General features: G+C 36.8%; 1 protein-coding gene across 5 annotated transcripts in view; it reads right to left on the bottom strand.

Moving 5' to 3' along the window:
* thrab (thyroid hormone receptor alpha b) overlaps positions 1–24,425 on the bottom strand; it is a 170,053-nt gene that overhangs the window by 124,359 nt on the left and 21,269 nt on the right. The window contains exon 1 of one of the 5 annotated variants that reach the window (XM_077200987.1): positions 4,956–5,119. The exons of the other annotated variants lie outside the window; for them this stretch is intronic. The gene's annotated coding sequence lies outside the window, so the exon portion shown is untranslated. Of the gene's footprint in view, positions 1–4,955; positions 5,120–24,425 lie in introns of those variants that run through there. 5 annotated transcript variants of the gene reach the window in all.

The raw sequence follows: 24,425 nt of genomic DNA, 5'->3' as shown, positions 1-24,425 counted from the left end.
TGTCTCCTGATATATTGGGCATCTTATGATCCTATCTTATCCATCTTATGCGTATATTTACGTTTTTAAGTTATATTTAAATGTCAGACCACTCCGCTTTTCTCGTGTGTGGCCCATACATTCCTGTGTGTGTGCATAACGGGGAGGGGTGCAATTTTCGAATATTATTTTTCCTAAAAATGCCCATCCCTTCTAATGAGTAGCATCAAACTACTACAATTTGTTATTTTAGGACTTTAAATTATTTATTTATTTAATTTTTGTCCTGCTCAGACTTGTATTGGACAAGGTTTAAGTTACATAAGACTTTTCTATTTTAGGTGATTAAATGTTTATTTTGACCTCCAAAGTTTACTATTGGACAATGTTCAATTTCACTTTGTGGGCTGCATCAGACTGCTCCATTTTGTTTGTATTTATCTTTGTCTTATATTAAGCATCGGTATCGGGATCGGTATCGGCCGATCACCATGACAAGAAATAGGCTGTGTGTATTGGCTGCAAAAATCCTGATCGGAGCATCCATATTTTCGATAGTAATATTTTTATTCCCGATGACAATGTTGGATTTTCAGCAGCCATTTTTCAGTCTTCAGTTTCGCATGATGCTTCAGAAATAATTTTAATATGCTTGTTTGCTGCTCAAAAACATTCTTATTATTATCAGTTATTAACATGTTTCTGTAAACTCTTCAGAACTCTTTGATGAAAGCTAAAAAGAACAGCATTTATTTGAAATATTTTGTAGCATTATCAATGTCTTTACTATTACATTATTAATTTGCTTGCTAAATGAAAGTATTAAAGTCCCCCTGCAGTCAATAATTTAACACCCTTAAAACTCATCTTTTATTTACATATTTAAATGTTTTTTCCTGTGAAAATAATTGCTTCATTTGCTTTATTTAGTACGCGGAACCATGAATATGCAAATTAGACCCCATAACGAACCCGGACTACCTGATTCACTTGGTCAACTGTACTAAACGCATAATAAATATATATAGTATATAGCGCTATAGTTCATTTTGTTTTTGTGCTCACTGTGTTAAAAAGCACACAAAGCATAATAGGAATGATAGGACAATCCCTGCCCCGCACGTTGACGGGATTAATTACTTATCAGTGACAGTAGGAAGTCTAGGAACTAGGAAGTAGAAACTGTTTGAAACCGTGTTTTCGGTACACTGCCGTTTTAACGGGAAAATACTCAGCAATGGTGTTGTTGACTGACAAATTTTCATATGGTGTGTCTTAAAGTTTATTTAAAACACAACATATAAACAACATTAAAAACGTGATTTTCACCACAGGGGGGACTTAAAAAAACTTCTTAAAAAAACGTAGAATGGTAGTATGTATAGGTAGATTTATTTAAGTACTGTAGCATTACTTTATTTAATTACTTTTGTTCAGATTATACTTATAATAATATATTAAGTACACTTAATACTGCCGTTAGTTACCAAAAAAACTGCTGACTGGTAGAGAGTAAACACCTGAAAAAGATCTGTTGAATAGAACACGCAGGTTGTTCTTGATCAGTGTCTGGCAGTGTTCCAACATGGTGTAGATTTCACCACTGTATCAAACTGCACAACAAACACACACCTCTATGCACACTCAATCTACCGCTGTCATTACACCCCTCAATAAATGACAAAGCTCCGCCCCTTTTCCAAATATGCACACTGAGTCCAAAAGCAGCTGTCCTATGGTCTTTCTAAATAGAAAATTATACAGAAGATCACTTACAGCTACTAAAATAAAACATAAACAGTGCTGGGCTGTATCGATATAAAAGTAGTGATGCTACTTTTTATTTTTTTTTAAATATATTTAAAAAGTTGCTTTAACATAGTTTAAAACTTCTTGTTGGTAGCTTGTAGTGTGCTACAACAAACTACTTTTCCAAAAACATTGTTTGACTGTAGTTGAAATGCATTCAAATTATGAGTAGCCTGACAAGCAACAGCTTCCCCAACAATGAACATGATGCTTTGAATGCTACCGGCAAAAAAGCTAGAGAGGGAGAAAGCACTGTCTCACTCTCAATTAAATCAAATTTCTGCTCAGCGGTGTCTGCCTGCGGTGGTGTTTTATTGAATTCTATTGAATCAAGATCAAGAGAGCAACGCGATGAGATGAATCCAGAGATATGGCTTATTGAATGTGCAATTTTATAACAGAAACAATTTTTTTAAAGTTCCTATGGCTCAGCATATCAGAGTCACATCATAGCCTAGTGGGTAGTGCACAAGCTCCAATGCTGCAAGGAAGCTGTCTTTTTCTTCCATTCTGCCCATCTCCATTAACCCAGAGTGTAATGCACACATCCAGTCTTTCAGCTGCAGTCTGGCATTATTGGTCAGATATGAATTAATATGATTTTCAAAATGTCACATTGCACTCATTATAGAAATTACCGGATGATGAGGAATAGTGGAAGAACCCTGTAAGGAGTTATATGTAATTCATAGAGTATGCAAGGCCATTTAACCTGCTAACGGATGCTCATTCTGTTCTGCAAGGAAAAGCCTTTTTAATCAATATTGCATCCTGCTAGGGGTGGGCGATATACCGGGAGATACGCTTAACCGGTAGAAATTTGTAGAGATTTTGGACTATTGTCTCTATCACAGTTACTCGCTCACGTGACTTTGCCGTGCTGCACCATCATAAGTTACTCATAACAGAACAGCTTATTTCATATCTCAAAACAAGTGATTTTAAACTGTTAAAGCGCAATAAGCAGCGAAAGAAAACTCACTCCGATAAATGTGCACCATCTCTGAAAGATAGTTCAATACTCAGACAGCGCACAGAAACAGAGTTCTTTTTGCCGTATTATTGGGCTTGAACGGTCAAATGCACACACTTATGTGTCAAAATGCCCGTCTTTGCAAATCTCCACAGTAATGTATGTCTTAAGTGAATATTAGAGTACAGGGCTCAACATTAAGCCTTTTTATATGCTTGTCTTTCGTACAAGTAAATATGTCATTCACTTGTACGAGTAAAAAAGATGCTTGTCCGGAATTTGTGTGTGTGTGTGTGTGTGTGCTGTATATATAATTTATTCTGAAGCAATATTCTCATCTGTGTTCAATCAGCTTTGATATATTTAAATCTGCATATTGTCATATCTGCACCTTTAAAAGGCATTTCCCCCCCTTAATCTTATTAAACGTATGCTTCATCTTTCGTTTTAATTTTTTTTATTTGATCAATAAATTAAATTAGAATAGCCTAATAATACACAATAGGGCTGGTAGAGCTGATCAAATTAAATCATTTACACTGAAAATTTACAACTGCATTAAATAATGTTATGAGATTGTTTTAAATATTTTTATGATACTTTTAAACATGAAACAGTAGGAGGCGGCAGACGAGTCATTGAGTCATTCATTCAAACGATTCAAATGGCCGATTCATTCAAGAATGAGACAGATGTTTATGAATGGGTAATTGAATCTTTGACTCCGCCAATTCGTTCAAAACGCTGAATCATTCAGTAATTAAACACGGTTAAGTGTTGCTTTGAGATGGGTTAAAGTTTTGCTGTGATCTTTGTTTGGAACTATTTTCGCTGCTGAAACAGAAACAAAAACAGTCAATATTGTGTCTAAAATGTAAGTGACTTAATTTTAACTGTTTATTGAACTGTTGTATGAAATCAATGCCACATTTTCTGTCGTGTCTATGGTATTCAGGAAAACAGCACTCGTCGTGTGAGGTTGCTAAACTGTATCATATGTTAAAAATATTAAAACTTCACATTTTAAATTTTTTTAGGCAGTATGTTGTTAACTGAGTTTCTTTGTGTGTGCTCCTTGAGAGGCTGCGCGAGCCTCAACAGCGCAACCTTGTTACTGTCAGTAGCCTAATACATTTATTATCCACTACGAATCGCAACTTACAATAAATATAATACATTCAGAATCATTATCTCGTTTTAGTGATTCCCTAGTTATTCTTTTTTCAGGCTACTTGTCCGGTTGGGCAAGTAAAATTCTCTTTTACTTGTCCCTTCAAAAAAATCCACTTGTCCCGGACAAGCGGACAAGCGTTAATGTCGAGCCCTGGAGTATAGAGAATATAATATATGAGAATTGAGAATGTCAATTAATACAAAACTGTCACATTACATCAGCAGAATTTTATTATTATTATTATTATTATATTTTGTATATATTTATATTATTATTATATATTTAATTTAACTACCGTATATTATTAAATATATATTATTTAAATAATATTAAACTAGCTTATTTTGTTTGCAGAAACAATTTATTATTACTTTTTTATAATTAAACTTTATTATAAAAACATTAATTTTATTACTATAAATATTTTAAATTTTCAAATAAATATTTAAATATTATTGTATTTGTATATAATAATGTAAAAAGAAAAAAGAGGGAAAAAACAGAAGAAGAAAAAACTGAGAGATTCCCTACATGAATTGCTCTAAATTCCAAAGCCAGCCTTCACATTACCAGAATCACCAAGAACTAGACCGCTAAGGCAATATCATGCTGTAAGTGAACCACTCCAATAGTCTACACCAGTGCTGTCCAATCACAGGCAAATGAGTGCTTGAGTATATCCTGTCAGCAGCGCCCACCATACACGCTCGCTGGTGTCAAATATCTTTGCAGCATCTGATATATGTGGTTTGTTGGCACAAATCTGTGATAACGTGTATGATCTGAGATTGAAGCTATATCCCAAGCAATTCAAATGGCAAAATACCTTTCATGACAAATAGAAGAACAATAATCACTGGTGTGTGACAGTAAGCAAATTTAAGATCATTATCTAGACAACTGATAGACCCAATGGGTCAAATGAGGAGGAAATGTATTACTCATTAGGTATTATCATTATACGATAATGGAACATAAGAGGATTAACAGAGAATTTCAATTAAAGTCATTTTCTCTTACCAATAACTGGTCTTTCTGTGCCTTTCCTTGCAGCTTGAAGCAAGGCTCAGGATACTCCCGGAGGTGTCACAATACAGTATATATGAACAACTTCCTTTTCACATGGAAAAAAAAACATCCCCAGCGGTAACAGAACAGAATGCCAGGAGGACTCCACAGGAGCTCCTGCCATGACAACATCATCACCCCGGCAGCTGCTCTGCTCCACGTCCAACCCTTCCAGAGCAAGACGGCAAAGAAGGAATGTTTACACACAGCGGAATCAAACTACAGACACACTCAACAGGGTGTTGGTTGCAATCTAGAATATTTGCACTGCTTCTAAACACACAAGACACACAATAATGATACTAAATGATCTTTTGAACAGACAACTTCAAATAATAATAATGATAATCATCATAGTCATAAAATTTCATAATCATTGTCCAAGCAATCACACTCAAATGTCACTGTCTGATAAAATAAAACCAGCTTAATTTTGTAAAACGGAGTCAAAAACAGTGCTGAACAGCGATAATGAAACATATATTGTAAAATGACCAAAAATCAGCAATGTACAATTTTTTTTCCCACACTGCACCGCTACTCGGCAAAAGTAGCTTGTTTATAGAACAGCTCCAATGTTTTGGAAAGTTCGTTCAGTTACTGCTTTTAATTATTCACTCCCTAACTTACCTCACAAACAGAGTCATGGACTTCTTAAACTGTCATAATCATCTTTAAAAATAAAATAAAAAAAGAGTTGTCAAACTTGAAAGCATCAAAAACTTCCGTACATTGTAGAGCTGCACGATTCTGGATAAATTTGAATCACTTTTTTTTTTAAATAGAGATCACGATTCTGAACAGACAACTAAATAAAATAACATGTAAATTAGTAGAGGTTCTAACCAAATAGTTCTGCAGTCTATTTAAAAATGTTTAATTAATTAGAATGAATTGGTTTGAATGAATGTTTCAATGACTCACTCATAAATTCGTCACTTGTTTCATTACTGGATGAATCAGTGTTTTTGAACCAATATCTTGAATGAATGATTCAATGACAAATACATTTTTTAACAGTCACTTGTCACCAACAGGTGGCGTAACAATGTAATCAATACAATCGTTATCTGAAGCGCCATGTTATTTTCAATAAGTGATTTGCTCTATTTTGATCGCTACCGGAGACATCACTGTTAATTTCCCAACTATAAACTTTTATCCCAGTACTTCTGTGATTATTTGAATTATTGCAAGACGGTAATAACAATACTGGGTGGTTGAAAAGACTATTTGAGAAGCCGTTTCCTACCTACAGTATACATGACAACTGCTCTCTCTGGCTCAGATTTAAATGTTCTGGTGTGATTTGGTCAAAGGTTTAAAAAGACAAAGGCGGATCAGTCATTTAGGAATGAGATCGCGTCGGTGTTTGAATCGAGATCACAGTCTTTTAACGATTAATCTGCAGCTCTAGTACACACAGTACATCAAAAAATATATGAAACCGCTTTTTTATATATATATATATATATATATATTTTTTTTTTTAAATGCACAATCCGTATGGTTAAGCAGCAAGTCTGCTAAGGTCTAAAATACAGATATGAAAACAGAGCCACACCATCATGATTCATCACACCTCAGTTCCTCTCTCAATAAACCAAACCGTGTTAATTCCTATGCTGACACATTAAACCACAATGAAAAATAAATGTTGAGAATGAACCATGGAGCATTATGTATTCTTGGTGTGCTGTCCAATAATAACCCATTGCTACTCCAGGTATTATAGCAGTTCCTCAACCTAATGCATTTTTTCAAGAAACCACAGAACAGGGTGATATACAGCCAGGATAAATCACTGATTCAACTCAGCCTACAAATATATTATAATTAGAGACATTTAAATTTTCACAGCTACAGGCACTCTCTCTTATTTCCATTAACTGCTATTAAATAGTGACATCAAATTATCTTGAATATAACTATCATTTCCTAATTAAACTGACTGACGCCTTCCTGTCCTGGCCCACCTCCCCCTTGTCCCACAGTGCTCATGTTCCTGCTCCAGGCCTCCTCACAAGGCTACTAATGAGCCCTCTAATTAGCAAATGGGCTCTCAGAAAGGAGCTCTCATTAAAATCTGAAAAAAAAAAAAAAATGAAATTACAATGGCAATAAATGCTACGCATATGTGAAGCTTTCAACATTTAATTGAGGACATTTTAAATGTCAGAAAGTTCTACGCTTGGCCTTCGTGCTGATATGAAACCATTTTAAAGAGAGCACTTACATGCCCATAATGTAAAATTAAGTCCTCACATTGTGTCAAGAATCCAAGTGATGCTGAATGGTGGAATTATGCTTCCTTTGTGCTTCAAAGTGGACAGAAACGCAGCCAAGAGCCCACTGTTCCAAGACAGAGCAGTTGATCACAACCCATGAAAGTATTGTGTACTTTGGCAACTCCACTGCTGACTTAAGTGATTCAAAGAACACACGTTTCTGCTCAGCTTCCCAAGTTCTGATAAACAAGCTAGTTTTAAGAAATAAAAAAACGTCTGTGGAGATTAAGGCTGGGCCTGGCGATATAGCTAATGAAATTATATCTGAGTATTTTTCAGCCTTTTTGCCAACATTCAGTATACATTACTATTTTCAAAGCTTAGGGGATCAAAATTAACAGGAAAGACAAAAAAAAAATTTGCATTAAATAGTTTTTAACACTTATAATAATAATAATAATAATAATAATAATAATAATAATAATAAATGTTTTTTGAACATCAAACCAGCATATTAGAATGATTTCTGAAGGATCATGTGACATCTGAAATTTTCAACTTTGCCACAGAAATAAATTACATTACCATAGAAAACACTTTTTTCACATATTTCACAATATTACAATTATTACTGTATGTTTGATCAAATAAATGCAACCTTGTTAAGCATAAGAGACTTCCTTACCAAAAATCTTACCAACCTTGAACTTTTTCATGGTAGTATATTGACATATCTTTGATATAATTGTTTATTATTATTTTACCAAACGGCAAATATCCAGTTGAAATACATTTAATAACTAGTCAAATTATCAAGTAGGTTTCCAGTTTTTACTAAAGCAAAAGGAGAAATAATATTAAATAATTTTATTTATATGCACCAATATAATGCATAGCAATCCACAGCAATTTTAACTTAATATATTTTTTTACTTTTTTACTAAAACATTCAATAAAACACATTTTGAACATTTCTGAGTAATAACACAATCAATTTATTGTAAATGTTCTAAGTTTTAAATCAAAACACTGAAACTTACACAGTTTGAACCAATTAACGGAAATGAGACTAATCTACAAACCCGAATTTCCTTTTTACTGGTTAAAGGAGCATTGCGGAAGTTCTAAAATTTCTAACCGTAACTGACACCAGTGGCAGTTAGAGAAACTGCAGCCAGTCTCATTCTCGTTCTCGGTGCGCACGCTCGTTGGCCGCACTAGATAAGGCTCTTTTTTTTTTTTTTTTTTACTTACGAGGAGTTTCCGTGGGTGTCTGGATTGTGCTGAAGGCTGGTCGCTTCGTTCCATCCGCAGAGTCCATTTGAAACACTACTGCTAGCGATTGCCGCTGCCGTACGGATGTAAGCCCAAGTAGACGAGAACGCGCATGACGTCACATTTTGTGAATTTTCGCGCCAATTTGGACCCGACTCCTCCACACACAATAGCATTACAACTTTCTATTACAATATGGTTGGCTCATAAATGTACAAATGAAAACTCAAATGAAAAACCTACACATAGCCCCTTTAAATAAACTGACAATTAAATGCGTCTTAGCTCTCTCAAACTTAGAATATCATTATATTAGAGCAAAACCATTGCTAATTTTTGAAATATCATCCACCCATGGTGTTTATATTCATAAATTACACTTATCCTTTACAAAACCTCCTGGGGATTTGAGCAAATTTGTTATGTGAGAATCCATATGCTCAATCCACTGAGAGAGCACAGCCCACTTTCTTTAGCTAGCCCCGACTGAAGAGATGGCCAGAGGGAGCTTGTGTGAGCTCAGGCTGTGATGTTTCTGAGGACAGCTGCAGGGCTTCTGTCTGATGTTGGACAGAGAACAATCTGTACTAAGTGAAAGCGACTCCTCGCTTGGTTGAGTACTAACTGAAATATGATTTGGTGCACTATCAAGCCCCCACCTAGACTAAACCTCTGTGGGAAATGAAGTGACATGGCCATTTGGATACCTTAAGGAACATTAACAGCAGGAAAGGAGACTTGTGGACATTCATTTCATGAAGGACATTTGTATTTAAAAATACACATGCTACTGATATCACGGCTATATATGCTGAAAAAATTTTCAAAAGTGCAAGCTACAATTGAAAACAATTCAACCGATAAGGTGGCGTCCCTTAGCTGACCCTAAACAACTCAAATTTGTTAAGGAGTACCTAAGCTTCTCAATATTTTGGAACTTTTTCAAAGAACGGAAAAGAGGTGACAGACTCAACGACTGGCAGACATTTCTCTACAATTCCCTGTTAGGAATGACTGAATTAGGACACAATTAATGTGTGTATTTGTCCCTTTAGGGCTTGAAGAAATATTAATGCACTGCTTCAGTGGAAAATTCAATCAACAAATTCCATTCTGCCTCTGCTTGCTTATTTTATTAGTAATTTAAGATTACGTGGCTTTGAGTTAGCTCAGCAAAATTTCATAAATCCCATCATTTAAGTAGGAATCTGCACGTTTGGAAGTTTTGCGTTAGGGCAGAAAAGTTCCCCACGCAAATTCCCTTCATATTCAAGTTGGCCGCGCAGTGCTTTATACATCTCTACTACACTACTGTCAATGGACTTTCTTTCTTTATTTCTTTTTTTGCTGAAATATTGCAATTGCTAACCTTAAGAATAATCTTGTGGGACACCATAATTCGAAAGACACAGGCTAGAGAGAAAAAAAATACACCTTTATTACTCAAGTAAAATCAATCCAACATTTTTACACTCACTTAAAGAATCCCACAGAAAACTGAAGCAGAACATTCTGAGGTGTTGTTTCATCCCATCAATAATATCAGAATCACAGCAATGCTATCATTCTCCATCTGAGCTCCATTTGATGGAATCATAAGATGATAGACCCCTATAAGAAGTGCTCTCTCAAGTTTCTTACCTTTGCCTGAAAGTTTCGGTCTTCAAGAGAATCAAAATCCTAGACAGACATCTACACCAGAATGAAGACGCATCTTGACATTTTAACTACTCTGATTTAAAGAGGGAGAATGAATCATACACATTCGATAGGAGAATTGGTTCTCGTAACAGGGAAAAGAGATAGTACTGCAGATTAGCACTCAGTGGGCTATGTTCACAAGACAGTGAGGCAAGTCATTGGGTCAAAGTTGACCAATCACAGGCTTCATGTGATCAGCTTATACCTCTAAAAAGATTAAGGACATAATCTGGCTAAGTGAGGTTACACCTAAGGCCATGCCTAGTCAAAAAAGCTGCAGTAAATAAAGAACTCTGTCACAGACAGGGCCATGTTCAAATCATGTCTGCACTTATGAATGGCCAATATTACAACTGCAATATGATATGAAAGGCTGAATTTTTTTATATACGTTTGCCCACAAAAGTTCACCATATTTTGCTAATGTGACCGAATCTTAACTTTTCGTGAGAGTTAGATGACGGCAAAGGTGGATATGAATATGGACATTGAAATGTCTATTAATATACCCCTTCTTCTTTGACAAGGACATGAAAAAAATGGATGGGGAGGCATTTGCACTATGCTTAAGAGGTTTTATTACCATTTTGACACCACTGTAAAACTTTCAGATCAGAACGACAGAGGTGTGACTTGTGTTTAAATTATTGCATTTGCAGTTAATGGTCCATACACTGAGCCAGTCAGGTACAAATGAGCTCAGATTTACCACATAAAATCTACAAATACATTATCGGTGTATTCAGATTATTTTTCATTTCCAGCCGCTGTTTAAAGCAGTGGTTCTGAAAACAGGCCACACGCTATTCACTTTTTTTTTAAATCAAGCAAAAGGAAACAATTAGGCCAATACACATATTCTGAGTCACAGAAATGTGGTTAAAAAAAGGCCCAATGAAATCAGTTTTATTTTTTCTCGAATTTCACGGTTTCCGTTTCAATTTTTCTAGATTAGGTTTTAAAGGTTAAATTATTTTTTTTATTTTTTAAGTGGAGTAACAACTACTGTTATACACTAAGTCGGACAACAGGAGTAATAAATAGGAGATAAATTCGCACCTGAGGAACCTTTTCATTCCTGGAACTAAAGGTGGAAGTACTCGTTTTTTGGGATCGCACCGCAGGAACTGAGAACGATTTTAGTTCTAGGAACGCCTTTTGGGGGAACTGAAATAGCTCCTACTTCAGAGCAGGGTCTAAACCAGCACAATAGGAACTACCAGTGACGTAAGAGTATACTGATTGGCTGAATGCACACGGAATACCAGCACCTGCCAATTTAAAAAAAAAAAAAGCTGTGTACACACAGATTATAGCCTACATATTTACTCCACAAACTAACTCTACGAACATGGAAAACAGTGATAGAACCTTTGTGCTAAGGAGAAAATCCAACACAACTTTGAGGGGACCAATAGAAACATTATGTATTTCTGCTCCGCTAGCAACATTGGACATAAACCACATGGCAAACGCTAAGTAAGGGATAATCCACGGCTAGCCATGCATTAAAGGATTTTTAATGCATGGCGAAGAACCACCCGACGCGAAGCGGAAGCCTCTACGTCGTGCATTAAAATCCTTTAATGCATGGCTAGCCGTGGATTATCCCGCTTATTACACGGTTATTTGCCAAGTTAAAAATAAGTTAAAGCTGTAACTGATGTTTACAGTTTAATTCTTTAACAGACGTGTAAAAATGACAGTTATTTTCTTAAGTTAAGGCCTCGTTAGTTCTAGCACGCTGTCCGCTTTAAATAAAGTAGAGCCATCAGATTGCTTTTATTTGAATGAATATCACATTTATTTAAATTCATTATTAAAAGAGAGAGACAAAGAACTGAAAGAGTCCCCTCGTTGCTTAAGCATATAGCTAACTTAATGATTATTTAATGGATTTATTAAAATTATTTATGAATGACAGGCAACACTGACAGTGACAAGGCATTCTTTATTTGAACTAATCATGTCATTAATTTAAACGAATTATGTAGAGTGTGAAATAAAACCGGTGTCTCTAACCACAATTACTATAAAAAGACACATTACATTTATTGAAATGCATTAAATTAAATGTAAACAAAAAAATCAAACAGTTGGAAATTTCGATAGGGGATTGTTTTACTCATCATTATACTAATTGATGTTAAACTCCACATTTCCATTTATCTTAAATTAGACATGGAAAAGGGTAGGGTTATTTCAGTTTTGGGGTTGGAGGTGAAATTATGTTTGGCTTTGCTTGTTGAGGTTCTAGATGTCAGTATGTCATTCCATGCCCTCCTCTCTGACAAAGATGGGGCTCAATATGACCACAAACTGGCCTTGCATCAGTGGCCTGTCACTGACATGATCTGGCGACTTTCTAGTCCTGCATCAGAGAGTCGTCCAACGGCAGTGCTATGCAAACTATGGTTTGTGTACATTTGTGAGATACCTTCCACCTGAACAACAAGAATTTAAAGTATACAATTTAGATTTGGAAAATAATATAAACAGCTTACATTTACGGGCAAAAACAAAATATCTATTACCAACCTCTTCACAAATACTTTTTAGCATATTGCCAAGGTAGTTGAGCCCCATCGGCTCCCTGGTGAACCACATTTCGGTGCTCTCGAGTTTGCAGAGAGGGATGCGTCTCGGATGCAAATAGAACGCTCCAGCATTTTCTGGACACTTTGACAGATATTTTTTAAAGCTGTCCACGGGACAAAGTGGGTCGCCGGGGCTCGCAAACATAAATCCTCGTAAATTTTCCCTATCCGATGCAGTGGGATCCTTGTGGTTTTTTGTCTCTGGGTTATGCGCCAGGGTTAGGTACTCTTTCCCATTCTCGTCTTGCCGGAGAACGAAAGACTCTTTTGATAGGTTACGGTTTCCTTCTCTTCCCCTCCGTGGAAAACACAGCTGTATGTCAAACCAAACTTTTCTTACAAGTCCTGTGGGTGTGAAAGGGAAGAGTGCAGGTGCATTTCTAATTTTCTCCAAGTCAGACTCAGTAATACGCGGATGATGAACGCTGGTGTCTTTTCCATTTTTCCTGTAGCGCTTTAAAACTGATTTAAAGATGGCATTGCTTGACTTGAAGTCTTTATCACTTATAATGTTGTATTTTGTAATGTGCCGGTTTATACCTGCTCTGAGACACATCAAACTTGCAACACTGTATTCGCGTCCAGCGGTAGACTTAACAGAGGCATAAAAGTCCCGCAATGTCTCATTTAAAAGAGAAGCAGAGTAGGTCTCGAAATCACAATTTTTCTGTCTTTGGCGCAAAAAGTCACTGAAAGTGTTAACTGCCCATTTAGTTGTCTTTTTTGTATTGACCTCATCTTTGTCGTCTTCAATCTTATCTAGCTCTGTCGGTGTTAATTCTTTGTGCCGCTTTTTTGTCATTCAACGTCTTCTCCACGCCTTCTATTTCGTCTTGTGCCTGGGCCCATTTCTCAAAATTGCCATATTCACCATACAAATAAAACGATATGCAAAATCATCCATTTAACCTACCTAAATAAATGTTTTCATGTGACTCTCACTCTGTTTGCAAGTGTAACTGTGTTACTATGGTAACCAATGATTATAGTAGCGGATTAATTTCGAACTGTAATCAAACTGACTGGAACTACCTGGGCATTAAACGGTTTTACTGCACACCTTCCAGCCAATCAGAGTCGAGTATTTAAACAGCCCGTGGTATAATACTTTTTCATGCACGGTCTACTTTCTTTGTATAACATTTCTATCTAATAACGCATTAGATAGGACTGGTAAACAGGTCGTAAACTAATGAAGATAGAGAATGGAAGCGCTGTGTGTGCTGTACTCAGCGCTATCTAAATAAATGTCCGCTACGCCGTCAAAATAAAAGTAACAACAAGTGCGGCTAACGTCACTTCAGAGTTCCTGCTGGCTGTGCAAATGCAACTAGGAAAATGGCCCAAGGGGAACTTGGGCCATTTTGCCCCTTGGTGTCACTTCAGGATCAGAAAGCGTGGCAGTAACGGGCCAACGCTGCTCCAGCAGTCTCTCTACAATAAAATAGGTGCTATTCCACCGGATTCCACCAGTTCTCGGGGAAACACCTTGGTGGCTAGTTCATAGAACTAAGTTCCTAGAACTACCTGGTGTGAACGCCCCTAATGTTATCACCTATACTTCAAAATAAATTGAAATGTGGGTTTAAAAGCCTAATAGGGCTGAAACGATTAGTCGACAGTAAAATAAAAAACAATTTAATAAAAAATTGTCAACAAATATCTTTGTTGTCGAGTAGCCTAGTCGTTTGATCTCACGTGACCTAATGTAAGGGCCTGCAATACTGCGATTTGACCGCTACGTCGCTGTAGCGCTAGAGTGTAATGCAGCCCTTACAAATACTATTGCGGTAGAAGAAAACACAGCGCGGATTATGATGGAGTGCAAACGAATCCGAACTAGCAAGGTGTGGGAAAGTTTCACAAAACTTCAAACCAAATGTTGTTGTGTGCAATACATGCAATGCGGAACTTGCTTTTCACGGGAGCAGAACATACATGTCGGAGAAATTAAAGAGGAAACATCCCGGCACAAGAGGAGCCGGTGAGAGGTGAGTGTTCTCCAGCTGGAGCTAACTAACTAACTAAGTTGTACATCTCTTTATTAGAGAATGCAATACTACTAGTAATAATATTAACAATAATAATATTTGTAAGATTTGCATAGAATAAAGCTTGACCGAGCTTAGGAGTCAGGGCTGTTTTTATTATTGTAACACTATTTGGTATTATAGTCTGATCACTTGCCTGTATTTTGTTCCATATTCATGAATACTTAGAAAAGGAGATATAAGCATATCATGTCAGTTACTTTTTCATACTGTTAATTAAATGGTGAATGAAAAGTCTCTATCAGCTCAAATGTCATGTAAAAAAATATTGTAATTTTATACTTGTAATAATTGTTTGCAGATTCATTTTTTACTATTCTTTGTGAATTGGGTCCTGAACTAAATGTCCCTTTTTCTGTTCTAGTTCTAAGAAAAGCAGTGGGCCTATTGATGACTTTTTTCTGAGGAGGAATTATTGTACTCTTTAGCAAGCCGCTGCTCTTACAGAGTCAATTCTAAACATGATTGTTAAAGACATGAGACCTCTTTGCCTGGTGGATGGAGAAGGCTTTCGTGAAATGGTTTCTACATTCAATCCTGGATACATCCTTCCATCAAGAACCTACTTAACAAGATTAATGGAGCAAAAATATGAAAAAACCTGTCAAAAAGTAAATATACACCTAATGCAAAATTGCAAATACATGTTTCAGGAACAATCTATGATAACACTTTACAATAAGGTTCAATAGTTAATGTTGGTTAACTACATTAGTGAACATGAACTAATAATGAACTGTACTTCCCTCTACAGCATTTAGGCATTTAATCTTTGTTAATGTTAACTTTAATGTTTACTAATATATTTATTAACATAAATACACTGAACTAACATGAACAAAAATGAACAGCTGTATTTTCATTTACGTTAACAAAAATGAATAAATTCAAATGTACTGCTTATATTAGTTAGTTAATACATTAACGTTTACAGATGAAACCGTTACCTTAGTGTGAAGTGCTTCTAGATTTCAAACTAAACATCCAGTAAAGATGATGACTAAACAACAGTTTAACCACTAAGAGAGTTAAAAATAAAATGTTTAACTAAAATAATCTGATGTTTTTTTAAAGGTTAAGGAAACTATTCAGGAAGGAAGAAGCTTCATTGCACTGACCTCTAGCATCTGGACTAGCCTCGCAACAGAAGCATACCTAGGTGTCACATGCCACTTTATAACTGAAGACTGGAAAATGAAGAGTCTCACTCTTGCAACCATGCCTCTTGATGAACGACATACTGGTGTCAACATAGGCACATGGCTTGAAGAGGTTGTCACAAAATTCAACATTTTTGTAGACAACATTAAAGCAGTTGTTCATGACAATGGACAATGTTGTGGCTGCACTGAAATTGCTGGCAGAGAAACATAATTGGGTCTCCGTCCGCTGTACTGGACACACACTTCAGCTTGTTGTGTTTCTTTAATTTCCTTAAAGAGACCAGCATCAGCAAGGCTTTGGGAGCTGCAAAATCCTTGGTTGAACATTTTAGGAGAAGTGAACTGGCCAATACTTACTGTATATCTCTGAGTTTGTTTGTTTTTCTGTTGAAAGAGAACATAATATTTAAACAATAAGGGAGAGCATTTGTGTGTGATTTGAGTTGGACAGAAATCTGAAATATTAAGAGAATGACCTGTTTAGTTGTCTAAACCATTTCAAAAGATTTTTCTTTTTTGTATATTATAGTTAGAATATGTATAACTCAATGTTTTATCTAATTGAAAAGGCTGAATAATCATTCCAAACTTACTGGTTAGTCGTCAAAAAAAAAAAAGACGATTAGTCGATTAATCGTTCTAATAATCGGTAGAATAATCGATTATCAAAATAATCGTTTGTTGCAGCCCTAAAGCCTAATATTAAAATACATTTTTATTATTATATTATTTTTTATTAATGCATCTTCCTGTTAGGGTTGAGAATCTCTAGGCACCTCACGATTCGATTCGATTACGATTCAGAGGGCTGCGATTCGATGCTAAAGCGATTATCGATTATCTGAATCTTTTTTTTGTGTGTGTGTTACTATAAATACTTTGCTTTAAAAGTACAAAGTAATGACCCATAAAGAATTAACGTACAATATATTTTATTAACATTGCAAAGAACCAACAGGAAAATAAATGTGTGCCTTAACTAGCAGCATACTTGTAGTAAATTAATAATATAACAACGAACCGAGTGTTTTTCCTCCTCTTGGTGGAAACGTGTCATATGTCTTCTCATATTCATTGTGTTTTTGAAAATCGATTTTTGACATTTGTGAATCGATTCAGAATCGTCCACGTCCGCATCGCGATGCATCTAAGAATCAAATTTTTTCCCCCACCCCTACTTCCTGTGAGCCAGTGCAATTTTGACATGCGTTTCCCTGTAAAATATATAAATAGACATTGTCCCTTGTACATTTCCAGCAGATTTCATCAGTTCCCATTAAGAAAGGTTACAATTTCAGAAGACCAAATCCTATGGCATTTAAACCTGCTGATGTTCTCGTCTGGCAAGGCAGAAAAGGTCATTCCTGGCGACCGATTAAGACAGAGGCTGGATGACAGACGCCACATGCACGGATGAGAGACGAATAACATTAAGCAAGACCACCCGTACGACAAAGAGCGACGCTGAAACAGAAGACCCGAGCTGAAACGATATCTTGTGAACTTTCACTTTTTGATCTTGTCGCTGAATATCAAGTGTTACTGTATATCTCTGAGAGCACATACTGTGACGTGGTGTCAATGTACAATGAATCGATAAAGGTGTATAGAGAATGACGGTAAAGATCTGCAGCTTGTTAAGGAAGGTCATTTGCATCTCAATGGTCCTATAGCAGACGGTCTGAAAGAACGATGGGTGCACGGGGGGGGACTAAGCGCATCTTTGCATTTATTTCTTAGTTACCTACTGTATGTGGCAAGGCGAGGGGGGGAGCTCTCAATTACTGTCAGTTGAGAAGGGACGGCTGTGTATCAAGTTAAACTATGTAGGTCACTCGAATGCGTCCTGGATCCCCCCACACTGACACAAGACACCTTTATTGGAACCCCATCTATGTGTTTTTTTTTTTTTTACCGCAAAGCGCTACAGTGAAGTTTCCATTAAAAAAGCAAAAGGCTCTAACACATTAGTCAATTGACGTCTGGCACAAGTTCTCCTACACCCTATCCAATAACCTTAGCATATGAATAATGAAGTTCCTTCTGTGTTGAAACCACATAAGCTGTATGGATGAGAGTTGTATTGAAGACAGCAGCAATTGTACAATCCAAAATCTGATTTGCCAAAGGGGTTCAGTCGACTCTGAAGGAAATCAAGGAGTTGAGGAGATCCTAAAAGATGCATATATTTCCATAATTAGGACCAGCAGGCAAAACAACTACTTATTCTTGAAACTGCTACTGCATAACAAGTCTTCTGCTTCACCCTCAGAGTCCTCCCTAGGTAGTAGATCAGTTTTGCCACAAATCATGAACAAATCAGGACAAACTTATATCTCGACTATTTGAAGTATTCCTTAAAATAACTGATTCATAAGTTTCAGGAATTAGGCTATAGGTCTCCCAGCACACTTTTGATTAATTAAAAAGAACCGGTTCATAAGAGTCATTTGTGCAATAATCGGACTACACTGGTCACAACTCAAGATCAACTAGAGAAAGATTTTTTTGTAAACAAACTCACATCAGAGTAATTTTTGTATTATCAGTACAGTATTTATTAATATTACGAATGAGCTTTTATAATGATTTTATGTCTTTAATCATTTTATTTTGTTTGTTGTAGTTTATATTAGTTTGGGAAGGTGGTTCAATTTCCTTTTAGCTTTTTTTTCTTCAGTTTTAGTCATTTTAGTACTTAAATATATAGTTGCAAATTGCAACTAAGTTTATTTATATATATATATATATATATATATATTATTTATATATATATATATATATATATATAGTTTTAGTTAACAATATTGACTCACATGAACAAAAAAGAAAATAATTTCTGATGTGATTCAGAATTATGATACAGCGTTACAGAAAACAGTGAAAGCACTAAACAATTCAAACTGTGTAGCACGTCACACTTCCACTGAAACGGTGTCTTACTCGCCTGCCCACATTGCCCCGGCCACTGGTATATGGACATTCATCCGATTCCCATGTTAATCCCAACTAAGCCTTCTTCACTGTGTCCAGCGAGGGTTAAATAAAATGCAACAGATATTGGCCAAAAAAAAACAGGCTTAACTGTGGAAATAAAGCCATCCGAGCCATTTCTCTAACCTGAGCCCTGATTCACACAGCCGCCTCCAGAGGTACGGCTTATAGCCCATGCTGCATTATACGAAGAGGCAACAGGAGAGGGTTCACATACAGCCTCTTCCCTGTGTGATACTGTGTGGTCTTAAGAGTAAGGAATAGCCAGTGAAAGCAGAATACCCTGCTATGGAATACCAGAATACCCCTGTCTATGGAAAAATCAGGTTTACTGAAGAGATTTTTGCCTTTATTGAGAGCAAAGAACCAGTAATATGCCAAAACTTCTACGTTCCCTCTACCAGAACAAAAGAGAGCAAAAGAGTGAAAAACTCTTTCAGAGTGCTTAACTCTTTTTTAATGCGGTTGCAGTGACAGAACAGACATTTGGAGACCTGTGAATGAAAACCTTAACACCACATTCGTAACAGCAGTGATGTGATAAAGCCATTCCATGTAAATGTGAGGTTTCTTTCTACAGTATTTCGGCATCGGCAACACACTGGTTAGCCCCACTTACTCTGAAATCTTAATTAAAAAATAATCCTGCTTCGCATAATTGAATATTAAAGGGTAACTAAACCCCTGGTCAGAGCCTGACTCCACCCACTGGCAATATTTGAAAAATGCTGGAAAAGTGGGCAGAGCCCAGCAGAGGGGGGGGCGTGCACTTGAGACGCATCTCTCTGTAGGGAACCTGCCTACGTCACCTGCAACTGCAACGTCACGAACCACCGCAAACATCCAATAGGAAAATTCAACAGCAGTAGCCACCGTTCAACCTGAAGAGGGCACCACGCAGACGTTTTTACACCATATATTGCAGAATTAAAACACTTCAAACCCAAATGTCAAAAAATTTACTGGAATCAATGAACAGCATTTATGAAGCTCCATTCTTACAGATCATTAACTAAAAAAAGTTGTTTTAGTGTTTAGTTACCCTTTAAACATCTACAGAATATCTAAAAACATTTGGTTACACTTTATTTTAAGGTGTTCATGGTACAGTGTAATTATACATTTAATTAATGAACAATAATAAATAACAAAATCTATTTACTATAGGGTTATGGTTAACTGCACGATTCTGGATAAATTGTAAATCACGATTTCAAATTTCAAATGGAGATCATGATTTTCCCACGATTCTGAACAAACAAGTCCTAATAAAATAACATGTAAATTACTAGAAGTTCTGACAAAAAAATAATTGCTGCAGTCTAAAACCTTTAATTAATTAGAATGAATTTTTTTTTTTAATTGTTTGTTTAAATGATTCGATGACACACTCTTGAAAGACTTCACTTGTTTTACTACTGAAAGAATCAGCATTTTTGAACGAATCTCGAATGAATGATTCAATGACAAATACATTTTTAGCAGTCACTTGCACAATGTATGATAATTACAATAGTAACTGCATGTAAAGTGTAACGAGGTCGGACACGAAAAAAAGAAAGATAGAAACTTTGATTGATTGATCTATTGATTGATTGATTGATTGATTGATAATGAAATAAATTTTCTGGGGGGAATATTGCAGTATTTTTTAGTGATTTATCAGTGCACATAATTTTTGTTTAAATTCATGTCCCTTTTTAATCTTTAATTAAAATAAATTCCCTCCCTCTTGCAGCAACATCTCTTCTCAGATGACTCTGTTGACGTGCTAACTGGTTATTGACAAAATCAAGTCCTGCCCTACATTTTTTCTTGTTCGATAAGCCGTTTCACTGCGATATATCGCAACTTCAGTTTCATGTCAACTTTAAAGCAACACTTGCTGAAATTCCTGCACTTTTTGAAATGTTAATTTAAAATTCAAATGAAAAAGCAAGAGATGAGACTACAGACAGACTCTCAATACATTTTGATGTCAAATAAAAGCTGAAATAAAATAATTGTAATAGCAGTGAAAACGGCTTTAAAACCATCCGATGATAAAAAGAAGCTCTCTTTCCCTCTGACAGATTTACACAGACTGTCAATAATATGCAGAATTACTAGCTGCACACAAATGTGCATAAATATGTGCTCTATTTGGAAACTGACACAGGTGGACATCCCGTAATGTATTATTGACAATTGAGCACATAAACTGCCAGCCACTTTATGACTGTAGTGGAAAATGTGTCTGCTGGACTGGAGCACCACATGTAAAATGCCATGGCTAACTATAACTGGTGGGTTCCAACACAAAAATAAGTCACACAGAGAAAAAAACAATGCAAAACCATTTAATAAAAAGCAACTGAACAGTGCATAGTTAGGACAGAAAAGGAAAAAGACTTATCATATTACTGTCTGCTTTGGAAGATTTTGAACAAATCTTCTTGATATTCAGCTTTGAAAAGTAGTAACTTAGTAGTAACAGTGAACACTGAGTGATGAATTCGTGTCAGTCCATTACTAATTAAAATGTAACTGTTAACAATTCAGAAGTGTGCACAGACAGCTGGGGACAGCACGGACAAGGACTACTTGTATTTATACTACTAAAAGTGTATGCTGGAATCCGCTCGGCGGACGTGTTCCACATGAAGATCAGAGTGTACAGTTCCACACATGCGCATAAGATCGGCGTGTACAGTGCAGCACATGCACATAAGATCGCCGTGTACAGTTCCGCACATGTGCATAAGATCGGCGTGTACAGTTCCGCACATGCGCATAAGATCAGCGTGTACAGTTCCGCACATGCACATAAGATCGGCGTGTACAGTTCCGCACATGCGCATAAGATCGGCGTGTACAGTTCCACACTTGCGCAGAAGATCGCGTGTACAGTTCCACACATGCACATAAGATCGGCGTGTACAGTTCCACACATGCTTCCGCGTACACCCTGATTACAATTTTTACGTCACACGGACCCTAGCACACGTGGAAAGAATAACACGCCCTTAAGAATTAGTGCACCTAAGATGAAGATCATGCACATTGGCTACTCTCGATCAAATGTTCCAAAATCAGCCAACAAAGCATAGACAAAGTTGAACAATTTACTTATTTGGGCAGTACGATTACGAGTGACGGAGATGCTGAACACAGGGTCACTCGCTGGATCAGGAAGGCTATCCCGGTCTACCAGCGCCTTTCGTCCATCTGGCGGTCAAATACCATCAGTCTACGAGGCAAAATTTGCCTTTTAAATGTCATCGTCATCCCAACAGCGACATACGCCTCTAAAACGTGGAAACTGACGGCAAACGTTGATCGATGACTGAACGTTTTCCACCAACGCTGCCGGCTGCAAATTCTCCGAATATCGTACAGAGGTCGCATAACCAACGAAGAAGTATACCGCCGCACCTCGAGTCGAGGGCTTAGTGGTTCCAATTTGCTGGGTATCTGCTCCGTCTCCCACAAACCTGAATTCCAAAAGCAGCAATGATGTGGACACCTGGACAAGACCAGAATAGAATGCCAAAATGGAAGTCTGGCCATCCGAAAAAGACTTGGCGCCACACGTTCATCAAAGACCTTGACACTGTGGGAATATCATGGGATGAAGCTGAAGTCGTCGTGCTAACGCTGGTGGTCGCTCGTTACCCAATGGAGGAACTAAGACTAAGTAAGATGTATCAACCAGACCTTCTAATCACAACACAACGCCTTTTCTCTTAGAAATGTTCACCTTTTTGTCAAATTTATATTCAGTTTATTTCTGATTGATTGAACAGCCTCAAGACAAAATAAAAAAGCTTTCACACACACACAGAGAAAAAAAACTTTGGAGATTGATCTGCTGGGGTGAAAGCCAAAATGGGGCCCAGTCTGCATGCCAAGTAAAACAGCTCTCCCATCTCTACTCGGTACAGCAGCCAGAGAGCGAGGCAGCTAACATTTGACACCTTTTTCATTTTCAGATAAAGTATTGCTATGACCTATTTTTCCCCTTTGCTTTTACAACCAGTTTAAGTCAGATGAGCAAGGCTCTGGCATTCAAGCAGACATACCAAGCTGCAGATGTTTGCTCTAGAAACGTGTAAGGAAATTATGACAGCGATAAATGGATGGCTCTTACCTTCTATACTATCAGGTCATTATAGGATGACTATATTCTGCTTTTAACATTCTGTTTTTTTGCAGCCTGATTTCATCTGATGTGATACTGCAGCCACAATTTTGGCTTACGGTGTCTTCTGATGTCAACTTCTGAAATCGTTCATGGTCTAATGGTCACAAGAAGGCAATGACCTAAAGCTCCGGGCTGTTATTAAAGACGAGCCTTGCATCAACAACATTCATGATATAGTCCACGGCTCCACTTATGTTATTAAACACAGGTTTGAGATTAAACTGGGTCAAGGATGGCCAATCTGCAGGTGACGTTACACCACATATCTCAGCCAGTTGGACACGGCCATACCTACTGCACAATTAGAAACACATAGGCTACCTAATGCACAGTTTGTTTAGAAACACACTAAGATATAAATTAAGACTGTAACCCGCCAGAAGATCATGTGGACAGACATCAATCAAATAAAATAATATTCTTGTTTAGTATTTAGACTGTACTTAGTACCAAGATGGGCACTTCATAAACAAAACTGGACAATCTTTGCAACATGCACAGCTAACTAGAATACATAAACAAGCATAATATTTTTGGATTCAGCCACTTTAAGATTAAGGTTCAAAATTATTTATTGGCACAGTAAAAAACTACATTGCCAAAGCATACAATATTGTAATATAATGGTTGCATAATTTGAGTGTAACTGTGAGAATGTGTAGATATTGCACAAGTGCACCACTTGAAAAAAAATGGCCAAATTTAGGGGGAAAAAATTAACATTTTCCCAGTCTTGTGAGTTTTCAAAATGTTGTTGTCATTACTGCCTGTTTTTGCAACAACAACAAAATTATGGACAGTAAAAAACATTTATGGCCTATACATTCATTTATGACATGATTAATTATTTATTTATTTATGATTAATTCATTATGGCAGGTGTAGCAAAAAGTTAGTTTTAGGCCCAGGTAGTAAACAGATGGCGCTAGTACTCACAGTTAAACGCACGGAGATGACGCAAACGTAACGCCATCAAACCTAAAAGTAAAATGTGAAAAGAAACCTGTTAGGGAAGAGAGAAGCGTGGAATTATACTCGGTTCAAGCCAAGCAACAGAATCAATTGTGAAAACAGCTTGAATAAAAATGTTTATGACGGTGGTGTCTTACGGGTGGGTCAGGACACAGAACTACTTGGCTGCTCTCTACACAGCTGCTTCAAGTTTCACTGGTTCAGGGTCATTCAGCAAGGGGTCTCCACGCCATGCCATCTCCCTCCTCTCCTTCCCAT

Source organism: Siphateles boraxobius, unplaced genomic scaffold (genome assembly GCF_051911475.1).
Source record: "Siphateles boraxobius isolate OS27281-9 unplaced genomic scaffold, OSU_SipBor_1 46, whole genome shotgun sequence".
NCBI classification, from domain to species: Eukaryota; Metazoa; Chordata; class Actinopteri; order Cypriniformes; family Leuciscidae; genus Siphateles; species Siphateles boraxobius.
This window is presented reverse-complemented; position numbering and strand designations above follow the sequence as displayed.